Source organism: Rhinatrema bivittatum, chromosome 17 (assembly GCF_901001135.1).
Source record: "Rhinatrema bivittatum chromosome 17, aRhiBiv1.1, whole genome shotgun sequence".
Classification (NCBI taxonomy): Eukaryota; Metazoa; Chordata; class Amphibia; order Gymnophiona; family Rhinatrematidae; genus Rhinatrema; species Rhinatrema bivittatum.
In genome coordinates, this window is record NC_042631.1 from 8,421,205 (window position 1) to 8,438,340 (window position 17,136).

The window sequence follows — 17,136 nt, forward strand, 5'->3', positions numbered from 1 at the left end:
GGTAAATTATCCCTCAACTTTTGAGGATGGCAATTGGAATACTGCAGCAGAGTATTTCTGTGTACAGTAAATTCAAACTATTTGTTTTTTCTTTAATATGACTTTGTATTCTCACTTTGATTTTGTGTTCCTCCTTGCTATTCTAGAAACTGTTTTTTTAGTTCAGCAATGATTTCATCCCACTGAGGCAGCTCCTGTTTTTTATTTAATCATTCTACGAAACCACTGCACACAATACATTCCCCCCACTGGTGATTGGTGGCAGTTCCTGCGGGCTGTTGTACTGCAGCTATTTTTATCTGTTTCTGCTTTCTAATACAATAAAACAGACTGCCTTGTTAGCGACAAGACGCACATACGTCTGTCATTTTGTCATTCTTAATCAGCCATGCGCAGTTTTTTGGGTTTTTTTTGGCTCCAAACAACAACAAACAATCTAGTGGCAAAGCTAAGGTTGTGAATACCTTAGTAAGCTGGAAAGCATCCAAGGTTCTGTCCTAACTTATCCCGCCCTTTAAGCTGTCACTTTGATAAGCAGGAGCTGAAAAAGTGTTTCCTATAATGGTTTGACAGATGCAGGTATTCTCCGAGCTCCGTTCCAGCAGATGATATAAATGTGGTGGAAGATGAGATCATAATTGTGTTTCCAAAGGAGCCATCTCCTGTCACTTTGGTAAGGATTACTCAGGGAAGCTTTTCTTTACATTATAATGTTGAAATCAATGCTCCTGCCCTAGAGATGCTTCTTAAAATTGGATGGTATACGTGTGCTGGGGACTTGAGAATTTGCTACCACTCAAACCACAGTTTTCCTTAGAAATTTGTAATACTACAAACTTGTAGCAAAATATTATTTTCAATAATTAAGAGTGGAAAACAAGTATAGTTTAAACTTTTTTTTTCTTTCATGACAATAGATAAATCTAAAATCCCAGTCTTGACCTAATTACATTTTCCAAATCTGAATGCAAGGTAAGTTACAATTCAAGTTTTGCAATTTGATTATGGCCTGGAGAGCTGTTTAGCTGTGCGTATGGGTTTAGAAATTGTACTTTTTAAGATATGATCAGTAATTGTGCAATTGACATTTTTGATCTGTTCTTTTTCATCAATTAAATTAGATTTTGGAACAGCCTGGGCTGTAAATTGATAAAGGTTTGGTGATTTTTGAAGGTTGTACACAACTCAACTTATATTTCATTCATACCTTTTTCATTGGTAGCTGAAGGCAAGTATTCCTTAACCCCAGAGGGCTGACAATCTAAGGGCCTTACTTACTGTGCATTTTTCCCAGCGACAGAATGAGGAAAAGCTTTAGTAAAACAGGGCCCTCAATTTGTACCTGAGGCGATGAAGGGTGACGTGGCTTGCCCACGGTTGCAAGAAGCATCAGTGGGATTTGAACTCTGGCTTCCCTGGTTCTCAGCCCGCTGCTCTAAGCACTCTAGGCTAGTTCACTCCTCTCCACTACTTTAGAGCTTTGTCGGGTAAGAAGCAGTCTCTAGATTACGTAAAATCAACTTGTTTGCTTCTATTTATTCTACTCTCAGTACTATTCCTAGGTCTCTCTTCTTTTCTCCCTAACACATTTAGTTTCTTGTAATTTATGCTTTGGAGAAATAAACGGTGAGAACATAGTTTCCTAAAGTACCTTCACAACTTCTATTGTCCATGCTATGTTCATGCTCTACATGTGATGCCGGCATGATCAAGGGGATGAGGTGTGATCTGCATATTTTGGTTTGTGTTCTACCTTTTGGGTTGTAATTAAACAAAAAAAAATAAATTCCCAAGAATCTGATTCAAATAGGGACTTATGTTTTTGGTTTATATATGTTTTTTGGGCTTAAAAAAGGAAAATGTTGAAATCTTAATCAAACTTTTACTCATCTGTATCCTGTCCAGCCTTACCCAGAACCTGAATACACTGTATCTGCAAAATTATGAAGCTTTTTAAAATGAACAAATACTTTAACAAAAATAAACTTATTTCTATTTATGTCTGTGTTATTCCACAAAACCGGTATAAATATAAAACTAGTAGCGTTGGTACACTGTCTGAAAGAAGCCAGAATACTCATTATGTTCACCCCCTCGGGTATAACCAGAGAGATTCGTTTCCAAATATTTGTCTTGGATGGTCTTGAATGCTAAATGCAAATATAATTCACCTTCTCAAGGATGTCTCCTTGAGCAAGCAAAAATAATTGTAATTGCCAAAAGGGTTGAGAAGGCAAAGACACAGCCCTGGATCCTCGCTATCATAGTGACTCTGCACCTGAAAGCACAGTTGTGAATATAATGTGCTTACCCAGCTAACATTCCAATAACTCGAGCTGCTTTCTGAAATGCTTCTCTCAGCAGGAGACTCGTGTAGCCGGAGGTTTTGTAGGAAGAATCTACCATATCTGCTTGTCATCTTTCTGTAGGGTTAAAGAGAGCAATAAACTGAAAGATGCAAGCCCGCTGAAAATCGCTGGAAGACGGCATGAATACCGTAGCACTGAATTCTGTCTGGGTATTTAAATACAAATGGATTTCTATGCTATTCTAAGAACCGCGCAGGTTGTACTGTCGTAAACGTGAGCCGCCTTTCACTTTCGTTAAATGTAAAAGGACTTGGTTTTCCTTTGATCATCATCATAGCCCGTTTCATCCAAGCAAGCCTCCAGTGCTCTTTTATAATTTACGCCAGGAACACACCTGCTTGAGCACATCTCATTTTGGCTCGTTTTCAGAGTTGCTTTCCCCCTCGTCAGCTTAACTGCAGCCTTTGAGTGCCTAACTTGGTGGTGGTGTCTCATGAGCCGTGTCCTGTTTTCTTCCTGGAAAAATGGAAAACATTCTTCTAGACATCTCTCAATTCATAAATGGGGAGCGATTCTAAGACTTCTCATTCTGATGGAGTAATGGGAGCCTCTGTGAGGAAGACCAGAGTGTGATCAACCATTTGTCCCACTAGCCGCCTCCTCCTATGTCCTTCTCTCTTTTTCGCCTTGTTTATTTCTTGATGAATATCTGCACTTCAGAATAGTTTTGGCATCCATAGGCAGGTTTATCTCACTCCCCTTCCTAGTAGAAACACTTTGATAAGGAATTCATGATTTACAAATATAGAACAGTTCTTGTACTTAGCACTTAACATAACAGAGCAATTACTATGTCAAAATATGCAAGGAACTTACTGTGTGAACAAGTGCTCCAAGGTGCGATTTCATCTGGAGAGCGCCATTGCTTGCGCTATGAAAGGTGATTGTAAAGTGCAGGCGTTTTCCGAGTCTTGCAGCAGAGAGTGTATTCAGGGACGGCACTGATTTGCTCGTTAATGCTTAATTTCAGAATCTGAGATGCAAAGATTACATCCTGCAAGGGCAGCGCTCTGTAGGATTCCAAAGGCCCAGACTTATAATGCACTGCCTGTTAGTGTCCTACTAATTTTGGAAGAAGTGGTACCCGTGGACGGCTGGAATGCAGGACGTACATAACCCTAGAATCTGCCAGCCCTCCACTCCCATGCATTGTTCTTTTACACTCTCCTTTTCTGGGCCTTTGGTCCACCTCTCTTCCCGCCCTTTGTTTGCCCCTCCCCCCCCCCCCCCCCCCCCCCCATGCCATCTGTATCTGCTCAGAGGACCCTCCGTCCTCTGCCAGGGTTTTCACCGATTCCTGTCGCTGCCATCTCTCCTCTGAAAATTGATAATGTAATTCATGCTTTTGGAACCTAAATTGTACCACACCTGTAGAGAGCATTTTTTTTTTTAAATATTTGTTTAACCAATGCTGCTGCCTTCTAGTTTTGTCATATATCCTAATAAAAAAAATAATAAAATTCCAGAAGTGTCTACTGTGTGTCTGTGGGAAAGGCTCTGAGTGGATCAGGCCCGTAACCCTCTAACAGCATTTTTACAGTCTTTCTGCAGTCGGACCTCCTTCCAGTTGATGATGTGCGATGACGAGGAAACCACGGCTCTGGTTTGTGATAACGATTCTGGGCTCAGCAAGGCGGGATTCGCAGGGGACGATGCCCCGAGAGCTGTCTTTCCATCCATCGTTGGTCGTCCTCGCCACCAGGTCAGATATAAATAGGCCTGGATTCTGCTTGTTAAATTCTCGCTTGCAGACTGACTTGTTATGTTTGCCAGACATACCTTTTGCAGAATATATTCTGTCCCTGATGGTTAAAGCAGTGCTATTAATGGGATTCTTCAGAATTATAACTTGGCTGTTGCTTGACTCAAATGGCTCCTCCTCATGTTTTATCGTTAGCTTCTTTCTTACTTAATATGCTTTATGTCTTTTATTTGTACTCTTTCTCTGAGTACAAGGATCTCTTCTGTTGTTTATTTATTTATTTATTTATTTATTTATTTATTTTAAAACATTTCTATACCGTTGCTAAGTAAAATACCATCGTAACGGTTTACATGTAGGCACATATTTCATGAAGGTGAAAGTGTACTATAGTACATTCTAACAGGTGCCGTCAAAGATTCGGTTACAATATATCATTATACATAGTTGTTTAGCGAAGTAGTTCATGACCAATTGTACCAAGGTACTTACACTGGTAGTTTTATTACACATAGTATTATAGTTATGCTTTATTGTGGTGTGGAGTTCATAGACTAATCTACTGTAATGTTCTAAGTACTGTGTGTTGGTGCCTTTCTGTCTTTCCTCAATAATTTCTCTCTATTCTCTCGTCTCTTTGCAAAATGCTTGTTTAAAAAGCCATGTTTTTAGGTTTTTCTTGAATGCCTTGAGATCACTTTGTAGCCTGATCTCTGGAGGCATTGTGTTCCAGATTATGGGTCCTGCTAGTGATAGGGCTCTCTCTGTCACTTGTGTCAGTCTTGCTGTTTTAACTGATGGGATGGTTAGGAGGGCTTTATTTGCGGGTTCCTGTGTGGAGTGTGTACCCGTAATGCTGTGTTCAGCCAATCTGATAACTTTGCCCTATATTTTGGTTACTCTACATTCCAAAGGGTAGAAACTAACGACACCCCCATAATTTTGTTTTTAATATATTATTCCTATCAGATTTTCTGTACATGCCAAGGGGTCCAAGAGGATGCCAGTGGGGTATTATTTTTTTTTTTGGGAGGGGGAAAGGTTCAGATCCGTGTGTGTGTGCATGTGTGTGCACCTCTTGGACAGTAGGCGCCATTAGTTCTGTAGGGAACTTCTTGTTCAGTCTTCAGCCTGGCAGCTCATGCTATATTTCCATTCTCTGCACGTACCCAGATCAGCCCAGACTCTCCTGCATTTTGCCTCCCCTCCAGCAGATAGTGTCGATAAACTTTCCCCGTCTCTGCCGCTTATCAGGAGGTGCCACCTGCAGTCCCTCAGTGACTCCAGCAGATGGTGGAGGTGCAAAGCCTGCAGCCTAAGATTTAAAAAAAAAAAAAAAAATAAAAATATATATGTATATATTAAAAGATACTAAGCGAGAGAGGAAGATCTAAGATTACTTGCCTCCCAGGGGGTTGTTGGGTCCTGGTGGGGCCATTCCTCCTGGTCTGAGGCAGATGAGCAGGGGGTTGGGGACCCTTTATTGCTAGACAGGGTAGAAAACTGGGGGTTCCAGTTCTCCCTCTGAAGGAGGAGCTGCGCCTGCTGCTGGTCGTCTTCTATGGGAAGTGCTAATTCTCTTTGATTCCCTGTTTAAAGTTTTTTTGTTTAAAGCTTTGCCTTAAGATAAGCCGAAGGGGAAAGGATCCTTCTCTTCTCGTTCCCGTTTCAGAGGAAATAGACGTTTTTGGCCTCCTCGGGAAGGCAGCCATCCTGGAAGTAGCAGGATGCCCCTACAGCAGCTCGTCATTTAAACCTAAATCAGTACTGATGAGACTACCTTTCAAAAACATCTTCAGGAACAGAATAAAAATCTGATCTTAAAAGGGTGAGCTTAGGGAGCTCATTTGCTTTGGCCGTCCTACTGAGCTACCTTAAGCCCTGCTGCTTGGAAATGCCCCTTTAATGCATTGGGAAGAGGCTGCCTGAATGGTAGAAGTGCAAGCTAGGAGTAAAGATGGGATTGCGTGGTTGCTTCCAGAACGTTCCTGCAGCATTTGGTGTTCATTGTCTGCTGCAACTCAGTGCACAATTGAGGAACTAAAGACAAACCCGCAAGTTTTAATCTAGTGTTACCCCAAGCAGAGAGCGGGACGTGGCAGGGAGTTGCAGAATGAGATTTAGCTTTCATAGGGTAAAGCAGTGCTACAGTCGCCCCCCATCTCCCCACTTCCACCCCAAGAAAGTAACCAAATCAGGTTTTTTAGAACTGATTAAAGGTGGAAAAGGTGCTTTCAGATTCTGAGGCTGCCGTAGCTATGGGAAATTGCATAGTACCTAGGACCTTTTTCTTTTTGAAAACAAAAGCTGCAGACCCTCATGGATTGTTACACAGTAACATTGTAAATGACAGCAGATAAAGACCAAAATGGTCCTTCCAGTCTGCCCAGGAAGGCGTGTAGGGTTCTGACTGCACCTCCATGCAGGATTAAAGGGGACGGATTAAAAGCAAGCAATGGCCAGACACTGAAATACCCCATTGAGCATGGGATTATCACTAACTGGGATGACATGGAGAAGGTGAGTCGTTTTTTTTTTTTTATTATTAGTTTTTAGTTTACATATTTCTGGTTTTGCCATTTTTCAGTCTCAATATGAGTTGAGTGTGTGTTAGTGTTGTACACACTGAAAAGCTATCTTGAAGCTTTTAATATAGTGCTTTGGGAAGTGAGAAACTAGAAAAAGCATATTCCATTTCAACATGACCTAAAAACATTCAAAAAGGACTTAAAAACACTAATGTTCCACAAATTCCTCACTGACTTTAAATCATCTAATCATCCCGACTCTCAACTGAACTCTCAATTGTTTACCGCATAACTCACCCCTTTCTCCCTGTACCTACTTGCCCTCCCCTTCTAACCTAATAATTCATTCTGGACTTGATATCCATTCCTCTGATATTGTTTAATTGGTTTAAATGTTTTGTACCTCTACCCACCTGTTAAGAATCTGTTTAACGTTCATATTACTGCTCAGTTATAAAATAAATGTACACTTTTGTAAACCGTTATGATGGCTCAACCGAATAACGGTATAGAAAACTCATCAAATAAATAAATAAATAATGGCTTGCAGTCATTTTTTGTCTTAATCTGAGGGTTTTAAGATAAAATGTAAAAGGCCAATCTTCAAGAAAAGCCATTCAAGCTTAGGGACAAAGTCTGTAGGCAGTTTGTAGCCACAGACCTTGGACCAAATTTTCAAAGGAAAGGTTTGCACGTACCACCCCTGGTTCTTGAGGAGAGTTTTTGAAGGGGTGGTACGTGCAAACCTTTCCTTTGAAAATTTGGTCCAAGGTCTGTGGCTACAAACTGCCTACAGACTTTGTCCCAAGATGGGCTCTTGGAAGGTTGTCTCCGGTAAGAATTGTTTAAGAAATGTACTGCTTGCATGTTTTCTTGGACCCAGCAGATTCTTTTTGCTGCGTTGAGCTTCTGTCTCAGTCTGAAGTGACCAGAACGTCCGGTTGGTTGGTTGGTTGGTTTATTTATTTATTTATTTTTAACCTTCTCTCCGCTCCTGACTAGCCCAGTTATTGTGAAGGCAATTTGCAAAAGAATTTAGCCGGGTGACGAGGGAGTTAACATTGCTAAATCCCGGGTGCTGGAAACCGCGCAGCCCTCGACGGCTGAGTCTAGCTGCAGCGTTCCACAAGGCGGCTCGACTTAGCTACAGAAAAACAGAGGGTCCCTAGGGAATGGGGCAGGGGACTTGATTTTCACCTTCCCGCGTGGACTCTGCCTGCAGTTAAAGCAGGTGTGAAATCCACGAGTACTTTAGTAGCCACCTGGATATTTTCTCTCTTGAGAATCAGCTGGAAGGTTTTGCACCCACGAGCCATCACCCTCCCCGGGCTTTTGAACATTGTAGACTGCAACTCTCTCTGATCCTCTATGCACGGTGACTGGGGCTTCCTACTTCTGGGGCCCTGAACATGACAATATAAACTTGTGTCTATAGAAATAACATGTATCTAATGTCCTGAATACATATATAGTGCTCTGTGAAATGTGTCCTAATCTCTATAAAGGGCTGCTTATTTTTTTTTCTCTCTTTTTCCCCTTTTACTCTGCCTTGCTCCCCAGTTAAGCCCTTTCCAGAGATGCCGGCTGCAAATGTTTTCCCAGTCTTTTCATTTCTATAACCTTGAAAGACAGAACCATGGGTTTGTGAGAAAACGATGTACAGTTGGCAAAATACTCTGTACGTCCTCTAGATGGAAGCACGGCGTTTGGGATGCCGTCCTAGGCAATGCAGAAAGGCCCGACCAGACACCAAGCTTAGCTTTCCTAATGTACATCAGCTCTCCCGGCATGGGGGTGCGAGAGACCCATGACTGCCAGCAGCCGACAATGTGACAGGTCAGGTTCCCTACCACGTTCCTAACCATCTTCTCTTTCTAGATTTGGCATCATTCCTTCTATAATGAGCTCCGAGTTGCCCCAGAAGAGCACCCTGAGGCTCCACTAAATCCCAAAGCTGACTCAGGTAATGCTCTAGAACACTGCGCCCAGACCATGCTACTTGGCCAATGTATTTCTTTTTATGGCTTTGGATTTAATTCATTACAAATTCAGGTAGGGTAAGTATTTCCCTGTTCACGGATTAGTTATCCTGAGGCAAAGGACTTGGCCCAGGCCACAATGAGGGGGTGAGCAGGATTTGACCCTGGTTTCCTACTTCTCCTCCACTCCAGTGCTGTGTGTAGTGTAAGGTTATCCCACGCCACTTGTCTAATATTGAGTGTAGTAAGATTGGACAACGACGTGCCACGCAGGAACCGTTTCTGGGTGTTCTTATTCATTACTTCTCTGTAAGTGCCTAGAGAGCGCAGAGTGAAGGCTCCCAAGCAACATTGGCTTTGTTCCCTGTTAAAAACGTCAGTAAACAGATTAAACATAAACATGCCACGTAGGCAGTGTTTTGCATTGTGTGACTCTGCATCATGTTATGTTGTGCTGTGGGAGCAAATATGGAGCGCCTTTGAGTGGCATTTACCATTTTCTCTATTGACAATGCAAATGAGCTAATTAAGCTGTGACACATCAGAAGAATAAGGGACATTTGCTAAGATGAGACGCCTTGGAACTTACTGTTGGGTATAAAATGAGATTGGGAGCTTTCAACAACCAACTGGGTATATTTCCAGAAGATGCATATTTTAGGTCTGCAGAAAGTGTTGGCTTTTTTTTTTTTTGGCAATAATATAATAATAATAAATTCACAAGTCAAAGCACCATAGGGAAAGATTGTAATTAATTGTCATAAAAAAAAAGAAAATATCCTCTTGCTAAAGAATCATTTACGATTAACATTGCAAATGTGATATTAATGTGAATTAATTCAGTGACAGGATGGCTGCTAAATAGCTTTAAAGTTTCAGCCTTTCAAGAGAGCCTGGGCTTCAGGTAAGGACCAAGGGGTTTAGGTTCGCAGACTGGCAGTGTTAGATTGCCTTGTGATGGAGGAGGAGACCTACATATTCTGAATGTACTAGGAAGATGGGTGAATTCAGATTATGTAACAGGTTGAACAAAAACACCTGTGAGAGAGAAAATGTGCTGTGCAGTTCCGTTGGGACGAGCCATGTGGCTCCCTGCCTGAGTTATTTCAGCTGCTCATCCCTGACCCCTGCCTTGCATTGCAGATCATGTTTGAGACCTTCAACGTGCCTGCTATGTACGTGGCCATTCAAGCCGTCCTGTCTCTCTATGCCTCTGGGCGGACCACCGGTGACCTGGAATGCATAGCTGCACTCTTGGAAGGTAGATTTGAATTTTAAAGTTGTTGTTTGGCTTTTATGACAAATCAGCATGGGTGCGGGTGTAGTCTAGCACATTTCTGCCTCTGGTTTGGAGGAGCTTGTGCTCTGACGTTGTGAGGGAGCCTAGAAAGGGGTTAACCTCAAGCTAAGATTTAGCCAATATGGGGGTACATTTTCAACAACCTGGCAATCTCCAGCTGAACTTTTTCAGCCAGTACAAACCATCCTGATATTCAGACACAAAGTACCCACAGGGCTGGTATTGGGAGATCAGGTAGCGGTGCTGCTAAAAAGTGCATGCACGTGTGTGCTTTGTCGTTGCAAACGAAGGTAAGAAAAAAAAGACACTTGTTATGAGTGCGTGTAGGTATTGTTGAAGTGTAAATGTATGGGCGTAGTTTTCAGCCCCCCTCCCCCCCCCCCCAAGAATGCTTCCCTCTCATGGGGCTGAAAGGGTGCGCGTTGTGCGAGAATCGACTCCGCCTTTTACCTGTGTAGATCCTGAGTGAGCATTTCAACATTTTTATTATTTTAAAAATTTGTATCCCACACCTTACCCCACAGTACAAGGCAGCGTACAAAAACCAACCCCATAAAACAGCATTTCAGCCTTGGCACCTGCCTAGGGATGCTCAGCCCTCTCTCTGATGGGAAGCCGACGGTCACCCTTGAAGGAAAATCTGGGGTTCAGGTGTACGGACTGCATCCGAGGCGAGCTGGGGATTCGTCCTTTCTCCTTTTTTCCAGGGTCGGGGTCTGGCACCGTCATTCTGAGCTAACTAGGACTTTTTTCCCCACTGTCCCTTGTCCAGTCACTGCAGCAATGCTTCTGAGGCAGGGAGCGCTGCGATCATGAGCCCTAAATAAACCTACCAACGACCCTTACTCATGCAATCCCCCTCTCCAGAGGCTGTGAGTGCTGCCTCCGCGGCACCCCCAGTCCCAGCTGATGCGGGCTGTGCAAGATCCACCCCAGGAGTCAGGCGGGCCCAGGACCTACCGCGGCTGTGTTTACGTCAGAGAGAGCCAAGCGAGCACCCCCGACACCTAGGGATGTAAATCCAGTCCTGCCTTTATAGTTTCAGTCATATCTGTGATTCCAGTTCTGCAGCTTTAGAACAGGAAAGTCGCAGTGAGTGCTGCAGCGTTTTCTACAGGATGGAGTTGTAACCACTTAATATTTGTTTTGGGCGGTTGCTCTTGGGGTCATAGAACCCTTGATATTCTGTCTTGCTGTTTCCTCTGAATTTCATGCCTTTCCCTCTTCCCCCAACACTATCGGAACTAGAAAGTCTTTCTAGTTCCGATAGCAAAAAACCCCAAAGAGCAGCCTAGATGTAATATACAATGAACGCAGCTTTGACTTCCTTGTGAATTGAATAAAGAATTTAAAAAAGAGAAATTAAAAAAGTTTTAAATTCAGTTCTGTTGCTGTTTTTTTTTTCCAGGGATTGTGTTGGACTCTGGAGATGGGGTGACTCACAATGTCCCAATCTACGAGGGCTATGCCCTGCCCCATGCTATCTGGCAGGGCGGGACCTGACGGATTACCTCATGAGAGGGGCTATTCCTTCCTTACCACTGGTGATGCGTTCTCCTTGGAGATTAGTCTCAGATTAAAAGAAATCTTCTGTTTGTCTGTTTTCTCCTGTTTATGCTCTGGGCTGCTCCCCTTTCCTGCCCATGAAACAGAAGTTGTCATTGCAAGTGCACTAAGTGTTTGGGAAAGAAAATCATTTTTATTTTTTAAAAAGACTGCTGGTTTCTTTCTTGCCCTGTGGACATCCGGCCAGGCCAGGATTATTCCCATTGGGCAGTATAGGCAGCAGCCTACGGGTGCTGCCACCTCCATTCTGGCAGCAGTGTCCAGTTAGAGCCGCTCCCTTAAGGAAGCTAGGGGTCGCGGTACGATGGCTTTAGGTCTCCAAAACAGAATTGCCCCTGGCCTACCCTCTGCACCTTTAATGGGAGGGGTACAATGGGATGGGGCTGGGCTGCAGAGGGGGGGGTTACTATATTGCCCCTGCCCACACTCATCCTTGCAGGGGGATCCCCCACCTGTTGCATCCTTGGAGGGGACCCCTCCCTGCTCCTGTGTCTAGGAGCATCTAATAAATCAATTAGGCTCTACTTCCTGGGGCTACAATGTCATGAACAATCTGGGGTTCCCCCTCTGTGTTTAACTTCCTCTTTAGTCCATCTATGGCAGCAACATTTTTGCATCTCCCTCAGGAATCTGATGTGTGTGTGCGTGCGTGTGCACGTGCATCTGTGCGTGTGTGTGTGTATGTCTATGTATGTGCGTGCGCGCCATGAATCCGTACAGTAGATGTCATTATTGCGTATTTAATGAGACCCCTTGACCCCCCCCTGTAATGGGATTGCTTGGCGCAGGATGTGTTCATTGGACTTGGCGTACTCACCACTGACCCCGGCATCATGTGACCGTAAAACAACTGTGAGAACAGACAAGGTAAACAACAGATGTGGTGAGAGAGCCACAAGAGAAAGGCAGTTGTTTTCTTTGCCTAGACCATGTTTTGGGAGGTTGCATAGGTTTCTCAAAACATGCTTTCAAATGGACAGCCGAAAAGAGTATTATTAACCGAGCCATGGGAGGTAGAAGGGAGAGGGACAGACAGAGAATCCCGAACCTTCAGCCACTCTCCTAATAATCGCAAGAAATGATTTATATTGCGTTACTGTAATTGCTGTCTTTGCTATATCAGTCTGTAACCTTGCTTTCTGGAGTGTAACCTAGCATTAGCAGGAAAACACTGATTATCCTGGCATCCATAGTTGTGTGTAGTGGATCCTGTCGGGAAGGGCACCTTCAGGATTCCGCTCTTGTGTCGTGAGTAGTGGATCTCGCTGGGGGACTCTGGCCTTGGGATTTTACCACACTCAGAGTAAACCCGCGACACTCCCTTTCCTGCGTGGGCTGTGAAAACTGCCTCCGTAGCATCCCCAGCCCGGTTGCTCTGAGGACCAGTTGGTCTTGGGAATTAAACTCAAAGCCTCCTGCCACTTAGTCATCTGAGGGCAGAATATTCAAATGAAAGTCATGATTATGTAACATTTATGCAGATCAGTCAGACAACCGACAAATTAACCCTAAAGCAATTTTAAATGTGGCTGCCTTCCGCAAATGACAAAATTAAATATAGCAGTAGGCAAGCATTAGTTCTAAATAATAGTTTATGGTATTTGGAGCTGTTGTAAGTGTCTCATTCAGAGCATTCTGCAGGCAACTATTAATTCTGTAGGAAAGAAAAAACATGAAAGCTCTTTCCATTAAAGCCGTAACCATTAATATACCGTATATGAAGTTTATTTAACAGTTTTTTATACCGACCTTCATAGTAAATAACCATATCGGATCGGTTTACATTTAACAATGGAATAACTGAAGTAACAATTCAAGTAAACGAAAGATAACAATGGGCAGGAATAAGTCAAAGTTACAATCAACAGGGAAAGAGAACTTGGAAGCTTGTTGTGTTGGAAGTTGTGCGCACCATCTCCCAAACTATCCCCAACATGCCTGTCAGTTCTCAGATTTAGTACTGCTAATTGAGAGAGATCCTGTTCACGTGAGATTGGGCGAGACATCAAGGAAAAGCTTTGCTACGTAGCCCTGGACTTTGAGAATGAAATGGCCACGGCAGCTTCGTCCTCCTCTTTGGAGAAGAGCTAGGAGCTTCCTGACGGTCAGGTCATCACCCTCGGAAACGAAAGATTTCGGTGTCCTGAAACCCTCTTCCAGCCGTCCTTCATAGGTGCGTCCTTTCAGGCTCTGAAGGGAAGAGGTTGGTTATCGGCTTTTAGTCGAGGAAGAAGCTTCAGGGACTTCTTGTATCCGGATCCCATGTGGAGGGTAGACTGTTTTTGTAAGGCTAAAGACCTGATTTCGAGATTTGGACAAAGGTAATGCACAAAAAAGGTGCAAAGAGCCCATAAATCAGTTTGCTGATTCATATTTTGAAGCTGCACATATTTTTCACCAAGGGATATGTAATTTCCTGTAATTTCAGAAAGAGAAAATAATCCACAGACAAAATTGTGTCAACGAACGTGGACTTTGGAAGCCGTGGTTGAAAGTGCCACATTTAAGAATCATGCAGGCTCCATGTGCTCTTAGTGCTGATTTTGATTGCACATTTATTTTTTATTTCTGTCCCTAATTTTTCCACTTCCAGAAGCTGGAGGAAGCTAAGTCCCAAGGCAGAAGATGTGCTGGGCAAGCACATTCACTTTGTGGGCTATGCACACTTTTTTGTCTGAATCTGTCCCAGAGATTGTGGCCCCCATGGGTATAATCTGGTCTAAAAAGGCAGGATCTGAGGACAAGATTTCTACTGCAAAATACTCTGCCTGTTTAGAAGAACCGGGCGTCGTCTTGTCATTCTAAAATCTGCCCTGCACTGGCACAGGACAGAGGAGGAGTTTTCCTGAAGGAATGCTGTGGCCTTAGGAAGTTCAGCTCTTACTGTAATGTGCACTTCATTAGTAATACCACATTTTCCCAGAAGAGATAGTGAAGACAAGAACGGTAAAGAGCATGAGAGAGACACAGAGGATCCCTAGTGAACAGAAGGCACGGGGGCAACCTGCATGGAGCAATAATTACTAGCTAAAAAATAAATAAATACTAAAAATAAAACAGCTTGCTGAGCAGAGTGGATGGACCGCTGGGTCTTTTTCTGCTGTCATTTACTAACTTACTATGTTCACACAAGTTGGAAAGGTACAAATACGTGAGTGGCTGGGATTGCTGAAGCCCCCCCCCCCCCAATAATTACACAACTGAGGACATCTTCCTGCAGGAGATACTGTATACGCATTACCTTATAGGTTTGGAGGGTATGTGGAGAGCCTGTGGGCTCATGTTCATAAATCGTGTTTGCTTTTTGTGCAAGAAAAAGGAAACCAGCACTAAGCAGGTTAAAAACAAAACCAAAAAACCCCGAGTGCCTCCAAACCGGACGTTGGTCTTCCTACCTTGCATTAGAGCACCCACAACACAGGTCGTCGTGTGAGCTTTACAGAAGTAATTTCTGTATCTCTGACAGCCCACTGGGTGCACAGAAATCCATCAGATGTTCGTGGTGTGCTTCTGGGGGGGAACTGAAATGAGGAGGTAACATTTTGTGATCCAAGGAGCTGTGAGAGGCGATTTTGGGAGCACACCTCGTGCTGACGTGAACTCTTCTTGTTGAATAGGCATGGAATCTGCAGGCGTTCATGAAACCACCTACAATAGCATTATGAAGTGTGACATTGACATCCGGAAGGATCTATACGCCAACAATGTACTGTCTGGGGGAACAACTATGTACCCCGGCATTGGCGATCGGATGCAGAAAGAAATCACGGGCTTGGCTCCGAGCACCATGAAAATCAAGGTGAGTCTAACAAATGGGGTCCAAGAGAGGTTTTCTAATGCCCACAGAATAGGCCTCGATCTTGTGGTCACTCATCCGTCCTCGCCGCTGATGGGGGCCCCCACAGTCTGCACCGCCAGCAGGGTGAGTGTTCGGGACAAAGCGAAAGTTCAGTTTAATCCCAGTTAGATTTAGGGATTTTCAGAGCCTTTTGGTGAGGAGGCAGGTGGTCACCAAACTATTCAAATTGTGACTAAAGACAAAAATACATGCATGAATAGATCTTGTACATCTGTTTCAAGGAAAATAGTGCATTTCCATTATTGCTGATGTTAACTAATTATTCTTTGTGAACAAGAAACTGAACACAAATAGCTTTGTTTTTTACTCATAAAGTAATGCTGAGATTCTCTCCCGTTTGCCTTCCCTTTCAAAGACCGTGTCCTTTCTTTGTTGTGCGATACCTGAGTCTTGTGCCTCTAAATGAATTCTCCTTAGCCTAGTACAGTTGACAAAAGGTAACCATGAATTATTGCAAAGCAAACTACATGTCTCACCCTGCTTTTTGTCAGTTAGACCCCAAAGTCTCAGGAGATGCCTGGGTTGCTAGAGTCCCTTTGGTATAATGGACATTTTTGTACTCCTAGCATTGTACCGGATTGTCATAGTGGGTGACTACAAAAGTCCACAGGTCACCCTTCAAGAGCCTCTTCCAAATTACTAGGCAGGATCTCAGTCATTTGTGTAGGCTGGGGAGAACAAACATTACTCGTTTCCGCCCTATCTTCCCTTCTAGATGATTGCACCGCCAGAGCGTAAATACTCGGTGTGGATCGGTGGCTCTATCTTGGCCTCTCTCTCTCCACCTTTCAGCAAGGATGAGTATGAAGAAGCCGGCCCCTCTATTGTTCATCGCAAATGCTTTTGATTGCAAAGCCTGTCTGGGATCCGGATGCTGCTTCCTCGTGCACATTCAGGGGATGGATTGGGCAATGCATTGTGCTACAGCTCCCAGGGGTTTTTTTTGGAACACACACAATAAATGGTTGATTTGTCGATTGATATATTGTCTCTCTTTTCTTTGAAGGTTACATAGAGGGTCTTGTTATAATCACAGCCATGGTATTCTTTTCAAAGCAGCCAAAATGCACAAAATCATATATCTTATAATGCTATTACTGTCTTGCTCCTTTCTTTTATACCTTCACAGGAGGAGGAGAAGGTACAAATGAGCCTTCTTCATTCACAACTTCCCAGGGATTTCTTCTCCTATTGCATATCCCCCTCCCCAATGTACCTAGTCTGGTCATTTCAGTGGGGGTCCTGGGATCTCTGGATCTCTACACTGGTGTCAAACATTAATGGCTTTAACTACAACTTTTTCAGGAGCGTTAAGCCGTGTGATAGCCGTGTGATAGCTTGCGTTATGGCTGTATCACCCGTTGCGATGTTTTTCGCAGATGCCGGTTTTTGGTAGTTTGAAGCACCCAGAGCATCCACCTGGGGGGGGGGAGAGAGAGAGAGAGACTGACTAGCCATAATGCCATCACCCTAGATAAGTATTTATATCTCTATGGGAGGTCCACCTAGTTACCCAGTTAGAGAGTCCATCAAGCTAGGTTGAGAGAACATTGCACAAATCTCATCTTTGGGTGAGTTTCCTCACTCCAAGGGTCATCAAATGTTCAAAAGAGAGCACTGTTCTGTTTGTACGTCTCACACTGAATGTCAAAGTGGCCCCTAACACCTACACTAATACCTAAACCTCACCTCGAGTTACTAGGTGGGCCTCCCATAGAGAGATAAATACGTATCTAGGGTGATGGCATTATTGCTAGTCTCTCTCTCTCTTTCTTTCTCCCCCCCCCTGTAGTAAACATGGTCCCCCCAGTGGTTGTATGTAGGAAATACCAC

At 43.7% G+C, this 17,136-nt stretch overlaps 2 long non-coding RNA genes across 2 annotated transcripts; one reads left to right on the forward strand and one right to left on the reverse strand.

Moving 5' to 3' along the window:
* The first annotated feature begins 541 nt into the window (after positions 1-541).
* Positions 542-15,067, forward strand: LOC115079249. Its single transcript, XR_003853234.1, has 6 exons — positions 542-673; positions 918-972; positions 3,910-4,071; positions 8,478-8,562; positions 9,722-9,839; positions 11,287-15,067. It is a non-coding gene; the product is annotated as an uncharacterized LOC115079249 (long non-coding RNA).
* LOC115079250 lies at positions 2,139-2,958 on the reverse strand. The gene is made up of 2 exons (XR_003853235.1): positions 2,704-2,958; positions 2,139-2,423 (listed from the first exon to the last, which is right to left on the reverse strand). It is a non-coding gene; the product is annotated as an uncharacterized LOC115079250 (long non-coding RNA).
* Positions 15,068-17,136: the final 2,069 nt, after the last annotated feature.